General features: G+C 23.8%; 1 pseudogene; it reads left to right on the top strand.

The window, feature by feature from the left end:
* Positions 1-14,068: 14,068 nt before the first annotated feature.
* Positions 14,069-16,519, top strand: LOC125601156 (annotated as a pseudogene).
* The last annotated feature ends 1,301 nt before the right edge of the window (positions 16,520-17,820 follow it).

Genomic DNA, 17,820 nt, shown 5'->3' with positions numbered 1-17,820 from the left:
TTTTGTTGATAGATGAGTATTCTTTTAAATTTTTTTGATCAATAGTTGTATTTTTTAAATATAATTTTCAAAAATTCTATTTTAGGAAAGTTTTCATTTTTTCATAGAAATATTGTAGATTTGGGGTTGTGATTTAGAAATTAGGATAACAATAATTTTGTTGATAGATGAGTATTATTTCAGATTTTTTGATCAATAGTTGTATTTTTTAAATATAATTCTCAAAAATTCTATTTTAGGAAAGTTTTCATTTTTCATAGAAATATTGTAGATTTGGGGTTGTGTTTAGAAATTAGGATAACAATAATTTTGTTGATAGATGAGTATTTTTCAGATTTTTTGATCAATAGTTGTATTTTTTAAATATATTTTCAAAAATTCTATTTTAGGAAAGTTTCATTTTTTCATAGAAATATTGTAGATTTGGGGTTGTGATTTAGAAATAGGATAACAATAATTTTTGTTGATAGATGAGTATTATTTCAGATTTTTTTGATCAATAGTTGTATTTTTAAAATATAATTCTCAAAAATTCTATTTTAGGAAAGTTTTCATTTTTTCATAGAAATATTGTAGATTTGGGGTTGTGGTTTAGAAATTAGGATAACAATAATTTTTGTTGATAGATGAGTATTCTTTTAGATTTTTTGATCAATAGTTGTATTTTTTAAATATAATTTTCAAAAATTCTATTTTAGGAAAGTTTTCATTTTTCATAGAAATATTGTAGATTTGGGGTTGTGATTTAGAAATTAGGATAACAATAATTTTTGTTGATAGATGAGTATTATTTCAGATTTTTTGATCAATAGTTGTATTTTTTAAATATAATTCTCAAAAATTCTATTTTAGGAAAGTTTTCATTTTTCATAGAAATATTGTAGATTTGGGGTTGTGATTTAGAAATTAGGATAAAATAATTTTTGTTGATAGATGAGTATTCTTTTAATTTTTTTGATCAATAGTTGTATTTTTTAATATAATTTCAAAAATTCTATTTTAGGAAAGTTTTCATTTTTTCATAGAAATATTGTAGATTTGGGTTGTGATTTAGAAATTAGGATAACAATATTTTTGTTGATAGATGAGTTTATTTTTAGATTTTTTGATCAATAGTTGTATTTTTTTAAATATATTTTCAAAATTCTATTTTAGGAAAGTTTTCATTTTTTCAAGAAATATTGTAGATTTGGGGTTGTGATTTAGAAATTAGGATAACAATAATTTTTGTTGATAGATGAGTATTTTTAAACATTTTTGATCAATAGTTGTATTTTTTAATATAATTTTCAAAATTCTATTTTAGGAAAGTTTTCATTTTTTCATTGAAATATTGTAGATTTGGGGTTGTGGTTTAGAAATTAGGATAACAATAATTTTTGTTGATAGATGAGTATTCTTTTAAATTTTTTTGATCAATAGTTGTATTTTTTAAATATAATTTTCAAAATTCTATTTTAGGAAAGTTTTCATTTTTTCATAGAAATATTGTAGATTTGGGTTGTGATTTAGAAATTAGGATAACAATAATTTTTGTTGATAGATGAGTATTATTTAAGATTTTTTTGATCAATAGTTGTATTTTTAAATATATTTCTCAAAATTCTATTTTAGGAAAGTTTTCATTTTTTCATAGAAATATTGTAGATTTGGGGTTGTGGTTTAGAAATTAGGATAACAATAATTTTTGTTGATAGATGAGTATTTTTTAGATTTTTTTGATCAATAGTTGTATTTTTTAAATATAATTTTCAAAAATTCTATTTTAGGAAAGTTTTCATTTTTTCATAAATATTGTAGATTTGGGGTTGTGATTTAGAAATTAGGATAACAATAATTTTTGTTGATAGATGAGTATTTTTCAGATTTTTTTGATCAATAGTTGTATTTTTAAATATAATTTTCAAAAATTCTATTTTAGGAAAGTTTTCATTTTTTTCATGAAATATTGTAGATTTGGGGTTGTGGTTTAGAAATTAGGATAACAATATTTTTGTTGATAGATGAGTATTCTTTTAAATTTTTTTGATCAATAGTTGTATTTTTTAAATATAATTTTCAAAAATTCTATTTTAGGAAAGTTTTCATTTTTTCATAGAAATATTGTAGATTTGGGTTGTGATTTAGAAATTAGGATAACAATAATTTTTGTTGATAGATGAGTATTATTTAGATTTTTTGATCAATAGTTGTATTTTTTAAATATAATTCTCAAAAATTCTATTTTAGGAAAGTTTATTTTTTTCATAGAAATATTGTAGATTTGGGGTTGTGGTTTAGAAATTAGGATAAATAATTTTGTTGATAGATGAGTATTTTTTTTAATTTTTTGATCAATAGTTGTATTTTTAAATATATTTTCAAAAATTCTATTTTAGGAAAGTTTTCATTTTTTTCATAGAAATATTGTAGATTTGGGGTTGTGATTTAGAAATTAGGATAACAATAATTTTTGTTGATAGATGAGTATTATTTTCAGATTTTTTTGATCAATAGTTGTATTTTTAAATATAATTTTCAAAAATTCTATTTTAGGAAAGTTTTCATTTTTTCATAGAAATATTGTAGATTTGGGGTTGTGATTTAGAAATTAGGATAACATAATTTTTGTTGATAGATGAGTATTCTTTTAAATTTTTTGATCAATAGTTTGTATTTTTTAAATATAATTTTCAAAAATTCTATTTTAGGAAAGTTTTCATTTTTTCATTGAAATATTGTAGATTTGGGGTTGTGGTTTAGAAATTAGGATAACAATAATTTTTGTTGATAGATGAGTATTCTTTTAAATTTTTTTGATCAATAGTTGTATTTTTTAAATATAATTTTCAAAAATTCTATTTTAGGAAAGTTTTCATTTTTTCATTGAAATATTGTAGATTTGGGGTTGTGGTTAAGAAATTAGGATAACAATAATTTTTGTTGATAGATGAGTATTCTTTTAATTTTTTTTGATCAATAGTTGTATTTTTTAAATATAATTTTCACAAATTCTATTTTAGGAAAGTTTTCATTTTTCATAGAAATATTGTAGATTTGGGGTTGTGTTTTAGAAAATAGGATAACAATATTTTTGTTGATAGATGAGTATTATTTCAGATTTTTTGATCAATAGTTGTTTTTTTAAATATAATTCTCAAAATTCTATTTTAGGAAAGTTTTCATTTTTTCATAGAAATATTGTAGATTTGGGGTTGTGGTTTAGAAATTAGGATAACAATAATTTTTGTTGATAGATGAGTATTCTTTTAAATGTTTTTGATCAATAGTTGTATTTTTCAAAAATATAATTTTCAAAAATTCTATTTTAGGAAAGTTTTCATTTTTTCATAGAAATATTGTAGATTTGGGGTTGTGATTTAGAAATTAGGATAACAATAATTTTTGTTGATAGATGAGTTATTTCAGATTTTTTTGATCAATAGTTGTATTTTTTAAATATAATTCTCAAAAATTCTATTTTAGGAAAGTTTTCATTTTTTCATAGAAATATTGTAGATTTGGGTTGTGGTTTAGAAGATTAGGATAACAATAATTTTGTTGATAGATGAGTATTCTTTTAAATTTTTTGATCAATAGTTGTATTTTTTAAATTAATTTTCAAAAATTCTATTTTAGGAAAGTTTTCATTTTTTCATTGAAATATTGTAGATTTGGGGTTGTGGTTTAGAAATTAGGATAACAAATTTTTGTTGATAGATGAGTATTCTTTAAATTTTTTGATCAATAGTTGTATTTTTTAAATATAATTTTCAAAATTCTATTTTAGGAAAGTTTTCATTTTTCATAGAAATATTGTAGATTTGGGGTTGTGATTTAGAAATTAGGATAACAATAATTTTTGTTGATAGATGAGTATTATTTCAGATTTTTTTGATCAATAGTTGTATTTTTTAAATATAATTTTCAAAAATTCTATTTTAGGAAAGTTTTCATTTTTTCATTGAAATATTGTAGATTTGGGGTTGTGATTTAGAAATTAGGATAACAATAATTTTTGTTGATAGATGAGTATTCTTTTAAATTTTTTTGATCAATAGTTGTATTTTTTAAATATAATTTTCAAAAATTCTATTTTAGGAAAGTTTTCATTTTTTCATAGAAATATTGTAGATTGGGGTTGTGATTTAGAAATTAGGATAACAATAATTTTTGTTGATATATGAGTATTATTTCAGATTTTTTTGATCAATAGTTGTATTTTTTAAATATAATTTCAAAAATTCTATTTTTAGGAAAGTTTTCATTTTTTCATAGAAATATTGTAGATTTGGGGTTGTGATTTAGAAATTAGGATAACAATATTTTTGTTGATAGATGAGTATTCTTTTAAATTTTTTCGATCAATAGTTGTATTTTTTAAATATAATTTTCAAAAATTCTATTTTAGGAAAGTTTTCATTTTTTTCATTGAAATATTGTAGATTTGGGGTTGTGGTTTAGAAATTAGGATAACAATAATTTTTGTTGATAGATGAGTATTCTTTTAAATTTTTTTGATCAATAGTTGTATTTTTCAAAAATATAATTTTCAAAAATTCTATTTTAGGAAAGTTTTCATTTTTTCATAGAAATATTGTAGATTTGGGGTTGTGATTTAGAAATTAGGATAACAATAATTTTTGTTGATAGATGAGTATTATTTCAGATTTTTTTGATCAATAGTTGTATTTTTTAAATATAATTTCAAAAATTCTATTTTAGGAAAGTTTTCATTTTTTCATAGAAATATTGTAGATTTGGGGTTGTGATTTAGAAATTAGGATAACAATAAATTTTGTTGATAGATGAGTATTATTTCAGATTTTTTTGATCAATAGTTGTATTTTTTAAATATAATTTTCAAAAATTCTATTTTAGGAAAGTTTTCATTTTTTCATTGAAATATTGTAGATTTGGGGTTGTGGTTTAAAATTAGGATAACAATAATTTTTGTTGATAGATGAGTATTCTTTTAAATTTTTTGATCAATAGTTGTATTTTTTAAATATAATTTTCAAAAATTCTATTTTAGGAAAGTTTTCATTTTTTCATAGAAATATTGTAGATTTGGGGTTGTGATTTAGAAATTAGGATAACAATAATTTTTGTTGATAGATGAGTATTATTTCAGATTTTTTGATCAATAGTTGTATTTCTAAATATAATTCTCAAAAATTATATTTTAGGAAAGTTTTCATTTTTTCATAGAAATATTATAGATTTGGGGTTGTGGTTTAGAAATTAGGATAACAATAATTTTTGTTGATAGATGAGTATTTTTTCAGATTTTTTTGATCAATAGTTGTATTTTTTAAATATAATTTTCAAAAATTCTATTTTAGGAAAGTTTTCATTTTTTCATAGAAATATTGTAGATTTGAGGTTGTGATTTAGAAAATAGGATAACAATAATTTTTGTTGATAGATGAGTATTATTTCAGATTTTTTGATCAATAGTTGTATTTTTAAATATAATTCTCAAAAATTCTATTTTAGGAAAGTTTTCATTTTTCATAGAAATATTTAGATTGGGGTTGTGATTTAGAAATTTGATAACAATAATTTTTGTTGATAGATGAGTATATTTCAGATATTTTTTGATCAATAGTTGTATTTTTTAAATATAATTCTCAAAAATTCTATTTTAGGAAAGTTTTCATTTTTGCATAGAAATATTGTAGATTTGGGGTTGTGATTTAGAAATTAGGATAAAATAATTTTTGTTGATAGATGAGTATTCTTTTAAATTTTTTTGATCAATAGTTGTATTTTTAAATATAATTTTCAAAAATTCTATTTTAGGAAAGTTTTCATTTTTTTCATAGAAATATTGTAGATTTGGGGTTGTGATTTAGAAATTATGATAACAATAATTTTTGTTGATAGATGAGTATTATTTCATTTTTTTGATCAATAGTTGTATTTTTTAAATATAATTTTCAAAAATTCTATTTAGGAAAGTTTTCATTTTTTCAAAGAAATATTGTAGATTTGGGGTTGTGATTTAGAAATTAGGATAACAATAATTTTGTTGATAGATGAGTATTCTTTTAAATTTTTTGATCAATAGTTGTATTTTTTAAATATAATTTTCAAAATTCTATTTTAGGAAAGTTTTCATTTTTTCATTGAAATATTGTAGATTTGGGGTTGTGGTTTAGAAATTAGGATAACAATAATTTTTGTTGATAGATGAGTATTCTTTTAATTTTTTTGATCAATAGTTGTATTTTTTAAATATATTTTAAAAAATTCTATTTTAGGAAAGTTTTCATTTTTTCATAGAAATATTGTAGATTTGGGGTTGTGATTTAGAAATTAGGATAACAATAATTTTTGTGATAGATGAGTATTATTTCAGATTTTTTTGATCAATAGTTGTATTTTTTAAATATAATTCTCAAAAATTATATTTTAGGAAAGTTTTCATTTTTTCTTAGAAATATTATAGATTTGGGGTTGTGGTTTAGAAATTAGGATAACAATAATTTTTGTTGATAGATGAGTATTTTTTAGATTTTTTTGATCAATAGTTGTATTTTTTAAATATAATTTTCAAAATTCTATTTTAGGAAAGTTTTCATTTTTTCATATAAATATTGTAGATTTGGGGTTGTGATTTAGAAAATAGGATAACAATAATTTTTGTTGATAGATGAGTATTATTTCAGATTTTTTTGGTCAATAGTTGTATTTTTTAAATATAATTCTCAAAACTTATATATTAGGAAAGTTTTCAGTTTTTCATAGAAATATTGTAGATTTGGGGTTGTGGTTTAGAAATTAGGATAACAATAATTTTGTTGATATATGAGTATATTTCAGATTTTTTTGATCAATAGTTGTATTTTTTAAATATAATTCTCAAAAATTCTATTTTAGGAAAGTTTTCATTTTTTCATAGAAATATTGTAGATTTGGGGTTGTGGTTTAGAAATTAGGATAACAATAATTTTTGTTGATAGATGAGTATTTTTTCAGATTTTTTTGATCAATAGTTGTATTTTTAAAATATAATTCTCAAAAATTATATTTTAGGAAAGTTTTCATTTTTTCATAGAAATATTATAGATTTGGGGTTGTGGTTTAGAAATTAGGATAACAATAATTTTTGTTGATAGATGAGTATTTTTTTTAGATTTTTTTGATCAATAGTTGTTTTTTTTAAATATAATTTTCAAAAATTCTATTTTAGGAAAGTTTTCATTTTTTTCATAGAAATATTGTAGATTTGGGGTTGTGATTTAGAAATTATGATAAGAATAATTTTTGTTGATAGATGAGTATTATTTCAGATTTTTTTGATCAATAGTTGTATTTTTAAATATAATTTTCAAAAATTCTATTTTAGGAAAGTTTTCATTTTTTCAAAGAAATATTGTAGATTTGGGTTGTGATTAGAAATTGGATAACAATAATTTTTGTTGATAGATGAGTATTCTTTTAAACATTTTTGATCAATAGTTGTATTTTTTAAATATAATTTTCAAAAATTCTATTTTAGGAAAGTTTTCATTTTTTTCATTGAAATATTGTAGATTTGGGGTTGTGGTTTAGAAATTAGGATAACAATAATTTTTGTTGATAGATGAGTATTCTTTTAATTTTTTTTTGATCAATAGTTGTATTTTTTTAAATAATTTTTCAAAAATTCTATTTTAGGAAAGTTTTCATTTTTTCATTGAAATATTGTAGATTTGGGGTTGTGTTTAGAAATTAGGATAACAATATTTTTGTTGATAGATGAGTATTCTTTTAATTTTTTTTGATCAATAGTTGTATTTTTTAAATATAATTTTCACAAATTCTATTTTAGGAAAGTTTACATTTTTTCATAGAAATATTGTAGATTTGGGGTTGTGATTTAGAAAATAGGATAACAATAATTTTTGTTGATAGATGAGTATTATTTCAGATTTTTTTGATCAATAGTTGTATTTTAAATATAATTCTCAAAATTATATTTTAGGAAAGTTTTTTTTTTTTTCATAAATATTGTAGATTTGGGGTTGTGGTTTAGAAATTAGGATAACAATATTTTTTGTTGATAGATGAGTATTCTTTTAAATTTTTTTGATCGATAGTTGTATTTTTAAATATAATTTCAAAAATTCTATTTTAGGAAAGTTTTCGTTTTTTTCATCAGAAATATTGTAGATTTGGGGTTGTGATTTAGAATTAGGATAACAATAAATTTTGTTGATAGATGAGTATTATTTCAGATTTTTTTTGATCTAGTTGTATTTTTTAAATATAATTTTCAAAAATTCTATTTTAGGAAAGTTTTCATTTTTTCATAATTGAATATTGTAGATTTGGGGTTGTGGTTAAGAATTAGGATAACAATAATTTTTGTTGATAGATGAGTATTCTTTTAAATTTTTTGATCAATAGTTGTATTTTTTAAATATAATTTTCAAAAATTCTATTTTAGGAAAGTTTTCGTTTTTTTCATAGAAATATTGTAGATTTGGGGTTGTGATTTAGAAATTAGGATAACAATAATTTTTGTTGATAGATGAGTATTATTTCAGATTTTTTTGATCAATAGTTGTATTTTTTAAATATAATTCTCAAAAATTATATTTTAGGAAAGTTTTCATTTTTTCATAGAATATTATAGATTTGGGGTTGTGGTTTAGAAATTAGGATAACAATAATTTTTGTTGATAGATGAGTATTTTTTCAGATTTTTTTGATCAATAGTTGTATTTTTTAAATATAATTTTCAAAAATTCTATTTTAGGAAAGTTTTCATTTTTTCATAGAAATATTGTAGATTTGGGGTTGTGATTTAGAAAATAGGATAACAATAATTTTTGTTGATAGATGAGTATTATTTCAGATTTTTTTGATCAATAGTTGTATTTTTAAAATATAATTCTCAAAAATTCTATTTTAGGAAAGTTTTCATTTTTCATAGAAATATTGTAGATTTGGGGTTGTGATTTAGAAATTTTGATAACAATAATTTTTGTTGATAGATGAGTATTATTTCAGATATTTTTGATCAATAGTTGTATTTTTTAAATATAATTCTCAAAAATTCTATTTTAGGAAAGTTTTCATTTTTGCATAGAAATATTGTAGATTTGGGGTTGTGATTCAGAAATTAGGATAAAAATAATTTTTGTCGATAGATGAGTATTCTTTTAAATTTTTTTGATCAGTAGTTGTATTTTTTAAATATAATTTTCAAAAATTCTATTTTAGGAAAGTTTTCATTTTTTTCATAGAAATATTGTAGATTTGGGGTTGTGATTTAGAAATTAGATAAGAATAATTTTTGTTGATAGATGAGTATTATTTCAGATTTTTTTGATCAATAGTTGTATTTTTAAATATAATTTTCAAAAATTCTATTTTAGGAAAGTTTTTCAGTTTTCAGAAATATTGTAGATTTGGGGTTGTGATTTAGAAATTAGGATAACAATAATTTTTGTTGATAGATGAGTATTCTTTTAAACATTTTTGATCAATAGTTGTATTTTTAAATATAATTTTCAAAAATTCTATTTTAGGAAAGTTTTCATTTTTTTCATTGAAATATTGTAGATTTGGGGTTGTGGTTTAGAAATTAGGATAACAATAATTTTTGTTGATAGATGAGTATTCTTTTAATTTTTTTTGATCAATAGTTGTATTTTTTAAATATAATTTTCACAAATTCTATTTTAGGAAAGTTTTCATTTTTTCATAGAAATATTGTAGATTTAGGGTTGTGATTTAGAAATTAGGATAACAATAATTTTTGTTGATAGATGAGTATTATTTCAGATTTTTTTGGTCAATAGTTGTATTTTTTAAATATAATTCTCAAAAATTATATTTTAGGAAAGTTTTCATTTTTTCATAGAAATATTATAGATTTGGGGTTGTGGTTTAGAAATTAGGATAACAATAATTTTTGTTGATAGATGAGTATTTTTTAGATTTTTTTGATCAATAGTTGTATTTTTTAAATATAATTTTCAAAAATTCTATTTTAGGAAAGTTTTCATTTTTTCATATAAATATTGTAGATTTAGGGTTGTGATTTAGAAATTAGGATAACAATAATTTTTGTTGATATATGAGTATTATTTCAGATTTTTTTGGTCAATAGTTGTATTTTTTAAATATAATTCTCAAAAATTATATATTAGGAAAGTTTTCAGTTTTTTCATAGAAATATTGTAGATTTGGGGTTGTGGTTTAGAAATTAGGATAACAATAATTTTTGTTGATATATAAGTATTATTTCAGATTTTTTGATCAATAGTTGTATTTTTTAAATAATTCTCAAAAATTATATTTTAGGAAAGTTTTCATTTTTTCATAGAAATATATAGATTTGGGGTTGTGTTTAGAAATTAGGATAACAATAATTTTTGTTGATAGATGAGTATTTTTTCAGATTTTTTTGATCAATAGTTGTATTTTTAAAATATAATTCTCAAAAATTATATTTTAGGAAAGTTTTCATTTTTTCATAGAAATATTGTAGATTTGGGTTGTGGTTTAGAAATTAGGATAACAATAATTTTTATTGATAGATGAGTATTTTTTTAAGATTTTTTATCAATAGGTTGTATATTTTAGATAAATTTCTGAAAATTTTATTTTAGGAAAGTTTTCATTTTTTGTAGATATTGTAGATTTGGGGTTGTGATTTAGAAATTAGGATAACAATAATTTTTGTTGATAGATGAATATTCTTTTAGATTTTTTGATCTAGTTGTATTTTTAAAATATAATTCTCAAAAATTCTATTTTAGGAAAGTTTTCATTTTATATAGAAATATTGTAGATTTGGGTGTGTGTTTAGAAATTAGGATACCAATAATTTTTGTTGATAGATGAGTATTTTTTAATTTTTTTATCAATAGTTTTATATTTTAGATAAAATTCTAAAAAATTCTATTTTAGGAAAGTTTTCAGTTTTTATAGAAAAATTGTAGATTTGGGGTTGTGATTTAGAAATTAGGATAACAATAATTTTTTGTTGAGATGAGAGTATTCTTTTAGATTTTTTGATCAATATTTTTATTTTTTAAATTTAATTCTCAAAAATTCTATTTTAGGAAAGTCATTTTTATAGAAATAGTAGATTTGGGGTTGTGGTTTAGAAATTAGGATAACAATAACTTTTGTTGATAGATGAGTATTTTTTAGATTTTTTTATCAATATGTTGCATATTTAGATAAAATTCTGAAAAATTATATTTTAGGAAAGTTTTCATTTTTTTTATAGAAAATTGTTGATTTGGGATTGTGATTTAGAAATTAGGATAACAATAATTTTTGTTGATAGATGAATATTCTTTTAGATTTTTTTATCAATAGGTTTGTATATTTAGATAAAATTCTGAAAATTTCTATTTTAGGAAAGTTTTTTTTTTATAGAAATATTGTAGATTTGGGGTTGTGATTTAGAAATTAGGATAACAATAATTTTTGTTGATATATGAGTATTCTTTAAGATTTTTTTATCAATATTTTTATTTTTTAAATGTAATTCTCAAAAAGTTTATTTTAGGAAAGTTATCATTTTATTTTGAGGTTGTGATTTAGAAATTAAGATAACAAGAATATTTGTTGATAGATGAGTATTCTTTCTTAAATAGTTGTTTATTTTAGATAAAATTCTGAAAAATTCTATTTTAGGAAAGTTTTCATTTCTTATAGAACTATTGTAGAATGGGGTTGTGATTTAGAAATTAGGATAACAATAATTTTTGTTGAAAGATGAATATTGTTTTTAGATTTTTTTATCAATAGGTTATTTTTAAATAAATTCTCAAGAATTCTATTTATGAAAGTTATCATTTTTTATAGAAATATTGTAGATTTTTGGTTGTGATTTAGAAATTAGGATAACAATAATTTTGTTGATAGTTGAGTATTATTTAGTATTTTTTACTTTATCTATTTATGCATTCATTCAGTTCATCTTTATGCTTTGCTTAATTATGTATGAGTAGTTACCTTGTTAGATTTAGGGTTTATTAGATTTTGATGAATTTTTGAACATAGAAATGCTAGGGTGATTTAATTGGATTCTTCAGAGAATTGATCTAATTGCTTGTATTCTAAAGTAGCTAATTAGAATCATGAACTTAGGATAACTAACAACTGCGAAATTAGGTTCAATTCCTAAAACTAATTCTGATTAGCTAGGTTGTTAGGCGCATGCGAGAGCTGGTTTAATTACTTAGTGAACATATCGATCTGAGTGTTAATGCTTGCCTAAAGAATTATCGATCGACATTATGTAGTGTTGATCGAAACTTATTCTTATTCACACGCGAGAGCTGTAATATAGGATTTTGACATCTGATTAGACTCGCAGTGAGAACTAGACTTTAGCATATATATATCTCATAATTCTGATTGTCTGAAACTCTAAGTCTAGTGTATTTCTCATATCAAATTACAACCAATATTTTATTGTTTTATTTAGTGCTTTTAATATTCTAGCATATCTTAATCTTAATTCATATCAATGATTCATGTTTTAGAGTTTTCACACTTATTATGAAAACACGTAAAAATTTTGATAATAAATGTATTACTTTCCGTGTTTAGCTATTTCTTATAATTTTTAACTAATAAAATTCAGTAAAATAATTAATGTTTTTGAAGTTTACAATTTGACATTCTTACATACATTGATAATGTAAATATTGATCTTTTGGAAACAAATAATTTTTTCTAAAACATAGATCATTTAGAAACGGAGTGAGTATTATTGTTATTTGTAATATTTAAAGACTTGTTTATTTACAAAATTGATTAAGCGAGAGAAGGATAATCAGTCAGAATTTATATAAATTCTCATTAATTTGTTATTAACTTTCGCTAACCATTTTACAAACGGCGATGATAAATTTTCACAAGGCTATAAGTCTAAATCAGAGAAACTAGAGGTTTCATTTTGTAAATAGCGTAAAATAAAGTAAACCGGTATGCATGAGAAAAACATAAATAACAAATCTTTGAAGAAAAAGCTAATCCCTTTAATCCTCACATCCAACTCATTTGGCTGCTAATAGTTTTACTTTTAATTCTTTCCATTACCACATAACTTGCTGTTTGGCACCTGTACAATTATAAAATATTTTTAAGATTTCTGAAAGTTCCTAAAAAAAAAAAAAAAAAAAAAACAATAATGACATATATACATAAGTACAAAATACATTATTTTTGAGTTCTTGTCCCAAAAAAATTCTCAAAAATCAAATTGACCAAAATATTTTATAAAAAAAACAAAGATCCTTTATACCCTTATATATATAAATATAAATAAAAAATAATAATTATGTTTACAAATTCGAAAATTTTAAAAATTTCTTTTCAAATTCAAAAATGCTTTGAAAATATTTTTTATTTTTTAATTTTTGACATTTTAAAGACCCCTATGGATATAGTTATATATTTATTTTTAATGAAATATTTTGGTCATTTTGGTCATTTTGGTCCTTGAAAACTATATTGTGACAAAAGAAAATTTTTAGATGTACGATAGAAAATATCTCTATATAATTAGTAATGAAAATTAACAAGTAAATAAGGCAAACATGATAATAAGAGCGGTTTTTTTTACAAAGTATGTGATTCACAAAGTAAATATAATAATACAGTAGTATAATTTAATAAAGAAAAAATTTCTAGGATAACCATTTTAAGTTTTTGTCGAAGAAAATGATCAAAATAAATTTTATTAAAGGGTATTTTTACTCTTATGGTTAACTAATCTAAATTTAGAGTTTAGAGTTAAGGATTGGGTTTTTGGAGATAGAGTTTCAAATTATTAAAATTAAAAATTAGAATTAAATTTTTTTAAAAAAAAAAGGGTTGATGCCAAAATATAAAATAAAAGTGGACTATCTTTGTCATTTTATTTCTAGTGTTATTTTTGTGATAAATACTTAAAAAAGACTATCAGTCAAAATTGCCCATTTATAAACAGAGACATAAATTTATCATTCTCTTTTCACTTACTCTTCTAATTTCTTTCTTCTGTCTTCTCTCTCTTCTCTCTGTCTGTGCTCGCTTTACTTTCTCATAAGTTCCGATTCGTCTTCTTCTCATCAGTAGAGAGAACAACCCTCGAAAATGGCGAAAGAGAAAGACCAAAACACTAAGGATAATAAAACCCTCTAATTTGTTTCTTATGGAACTTCTCCGCCGAGCTCAAGCTCATTTTAATGGCGTTACTCGTTCTCTGCACTTTAGCTACTCTTCTTCCTTTCATACCTTCTTCCTTCTCCATCTCCGCTTCCGAAACTCAGATTCTGCATCTCACGCATCGCCGCTCCAGACGCCGTTAATTCCACTTCACTCGCCGTCGTAACCGACCCGGGATTAGAAAACGGCGTCATTAAACGGCCGTTAAAAGATAAGGCTAACGGTGATACAAAACGGCTGTTTTCTGGCAACACGGTAGTGGATAACGGCGATGTTAAACCGAAGTCGGTGTTAAATAACGGCGTTACCAAACGGTCGTTTACTGGTTACGGCTGGGCGGCTTACAACTTCGTGTTAATGAGCGCGTACAGAGGCGGCGTCAACAGTTTCGTCGCGTTATCGTTATCGGCTTCGTCGAAGCCACTTCACGTCTACGCGCATCCGTCTTACCGTTGCGAGTGGGTCCCACTTAACCAATCTGAGAACCGGGTGTTAACCGACGGCAGTAGAATCTTAACCGATTGGGGATACGGTCGAGTTTACACAACCGTCGTCGTGAACTGCACTTTCCCGGCGACCGTAAACTCTAAAAACTCCGGCGGGACTCTTCTCCTGCACGCCACCACCGGAGACGCAGATCGGAACGTCACCGATTCGATTCCGGTCCTCACAGAATCCCCAAACGCCGTCGATTTCGATCTCTACGACACCAACCGCCGCCGCGAAAAATACGATACCTCTACTGCGGCTCGTCTCTCTCTACGGGAACCTAAGCCCGCAGCGAGTGAGGGAATGGATCGCTTACCACGCGAGATTCTTCGAGAGAGAAATCTCATTTCGTTCTTCACGACGCCGGAGGGGTTCAAGAGGAAGTGCTTGAGGTTTTACGGCCATGGATTGAGCTAGGGAGAGTGACGTTGCACGATATCAGAGATCAAGAACGGTTCGATGGATACTATCACAATCAGTTCATGGTGGTGAATGATTGTTTGCACAGATACAGATTCGATGCCAAGTGGATCTTCTTCTTCGATGTCGATGAGTTTATCGGTATCCCGCCGAATAATACAATCTCGTCGGTGATGGAAACTCTAGAGGAATATTCTCAGTTCACTATTGAACAGATGCCTATGAGTAGTCAGCTATGTTTCTCCGGCGACGGTGCGGCGAGAACTTACAGGTAAACTATTATTGGGAATGTTTTTTTTTAAACCGGAATTGAAAAGTCTTGGTCTTGATTGGTTTAAGCGTTTGGAATCAATCACTAATTTGGTTAAACTGTTAAAGTAGCATCTGATTCTGTTAATGTGTTTCCTGTGAAAAGAGTTCTTTTTTGTTGCACGCGCTTTTTTCAGTGGTTCGAATAGTGGTCCATGTGGGTAAGAGTTGTCTTCAATGATTCTTGTAGCTTTCAGATTTCCAAAACTAACTTGAGATTTGCTAGGATTTGATTGATAAGTGTAGGCCAGCAAGTTCAATTCAAACGGGTAGTTTGATTCGAATAATTCTGGTTTTGGTTAGTTCCATTTGTGTAAATTTTTAGTGAATTCTACTGAATATAATTTAGTTCGTTTTAAGTTTTTTATTGGATTATTTAAAAAAAAATAAAAATAGTTGGGTAAAAGGTACAAGTAATTTTGGCTAAATTTGGTTCAAAATTTAAATATATTATTGGTTTTGGTTTAGTATAAATATATGCTTTGGTTAGTATTTTCCATTCTTTGTGATTTTTCTATTTAAAAAAAAAATGGATTGTAGTTTTTGGATGATTGATATTGTAGTTGTGTGTTGTCAGGAAATGGGGATTTGAGAAACTGGCGTACAGAGATGTGAAGAAAGTCCCACGACGGGATAGGAAATACGCGGTTCAACCGCGTCACGTGTTTGCGACGGGAGTTCACATGTCGCAGAATGTACAAGGGAAGACATACCACGGAACTGGAAGTTTAATCCGCTATTTTCACTACCACGGTTCAATCTCGCAGCGTCGTGAACCTTGCCGTCATCTTTTTAACGGGACACGCATCATGTTTGATAACAATCCTTACGTTCTTGATACCACGATGCGTGATGTTGGCCTTGCAGTTAAGACGTTTGAGATCAGGACGATTGGAGATCGGCTGATTAGGACACGGCAATGAAACAAAAAAATGGAGTAAATTAGCAGTAATGGTTTTCACTTTTGTATTGTAACGTAAATCTTTAAAGGTATTTTTAGGCGAATGGTTTTCAATGGAGTTTTTACTCTCTTTTTTGTAGTATTCTTTTCTTGTATTATAAAATGGGGTTCATAGAATCATACAGCTCAGAGTCACTTGGTATATAAGCATCTCTGTTATGGGATTAATAATATTTTTGGTTATTTGTATTTGGAAAAGTAGTCTCTTTAATTATAAGTATTTGTGAAAGTAGTTGTGGTCTTCGATGGATCTTTGTCGTGTTAATTAACCAAAAGTTTCCACTTTTTCTTCCTTAGAACTGAGTGAGAAAAAAGCATTATAAATTCCATTCGACTTTTAAAAAATTCAAAATGTCACTAATTAAGTTAAAGTTATATTCTCATTTATCAAAATACACACTTTACTTACTTTACCATTTTTATTTAATTGTTTTATTACTCAAAAAATTGGAAACACGTACAACTGTTACTGTGAGGCCCACGGAGAACTTCCTTCCAAGTTTCGTGGTTGATAATTGTCGTAAAGGCTGGAAAGTCTCTCACTGCCAAATGCTCAACAATCATACAAATTATTTCCAATCAACAAATCTCCTAACAACGACAACAATTATCATTCTGTGTCATTTCATCTCAATTAACATCAAAGTTAACTACATAACAACAAAGGTAGAAACAATATTGCAAATAAAATTTGTAAAAAACATAAACAAGGGAATGTGCACCGACGGTTCCGCATTAAATGTAATTGAAACGAGACATGTAAAAACAAATTGTTTTAGCACATTCACGAACCCTACCATCTTCTCTATTAAAGAGAAGTACCATTTTTATCTACCATAAAAAAGTCATACTAGTTTTATTAGGTCCATTTCATTAATACATTTATTTAATTATTTACATTAATCTATTAAATATATAAAGATAATAATAATAAATCAATTTTAACTGTAAATTTAAATTTTATTTTTAGTTATAGCAAAATGTTGAGAAAAAATCTGAAAAAATCTTTCTAAAAATTTAAAATATTTTATTTAAATTAATACAATTGATTAATTTCGTATTAATAATATATACTATTGTACATTACTTTAAATAATATTTTTTTATAAAACAAAATAAATAAAAGTGTATGCTATTTTTCAAATTTTATAATTATATTATATATCTTCTTTATTAAAAGAAATACCATAAAAAATCATACTAGGTTTATTTCATCATTACAATCAATTTGATTATTTTAATTAATCTATTTAATATATAACATTTTTAAAAAAATCTTATAAAATATATAGATATTAATAAATAAATTTTAACTGTAAATTTAAATTTTATTTTTACTTATAACAAAATATGTTGGAAAAAATCTAACAAAATCTTAATAAAAATTTAAAATATTTTTGAATTAATGCAGCGATTGATTTCATAATTAATAATATAGTATTATTATAATCTATTTACTTATAAAATCCACATATACTAAAATAAATAAC

The sequence above is a fragment of the Brassica napus genome, unplaced genomic scaffold (assembly GCF_020379485.1).
Source record: "Brassica napus cultivar Da-Ae unplaced genomic scaffold, Da-Ae ScsIHWf_2466;HRSCAF=3184, whole genome shotgun sequence".
Classification (NCBI taxonomy): Eukaryota; Viridiplantae; Streptophyta; class Magnoliopsida; order Brassicales; family Brassicaceae; genus Brassica; species Brassica napus.
The sequence above is the reverse complement of the archived record's forward strand: the minus strand, read 5'-3'. Positions and strand labels throughout refer to the sequence as shown.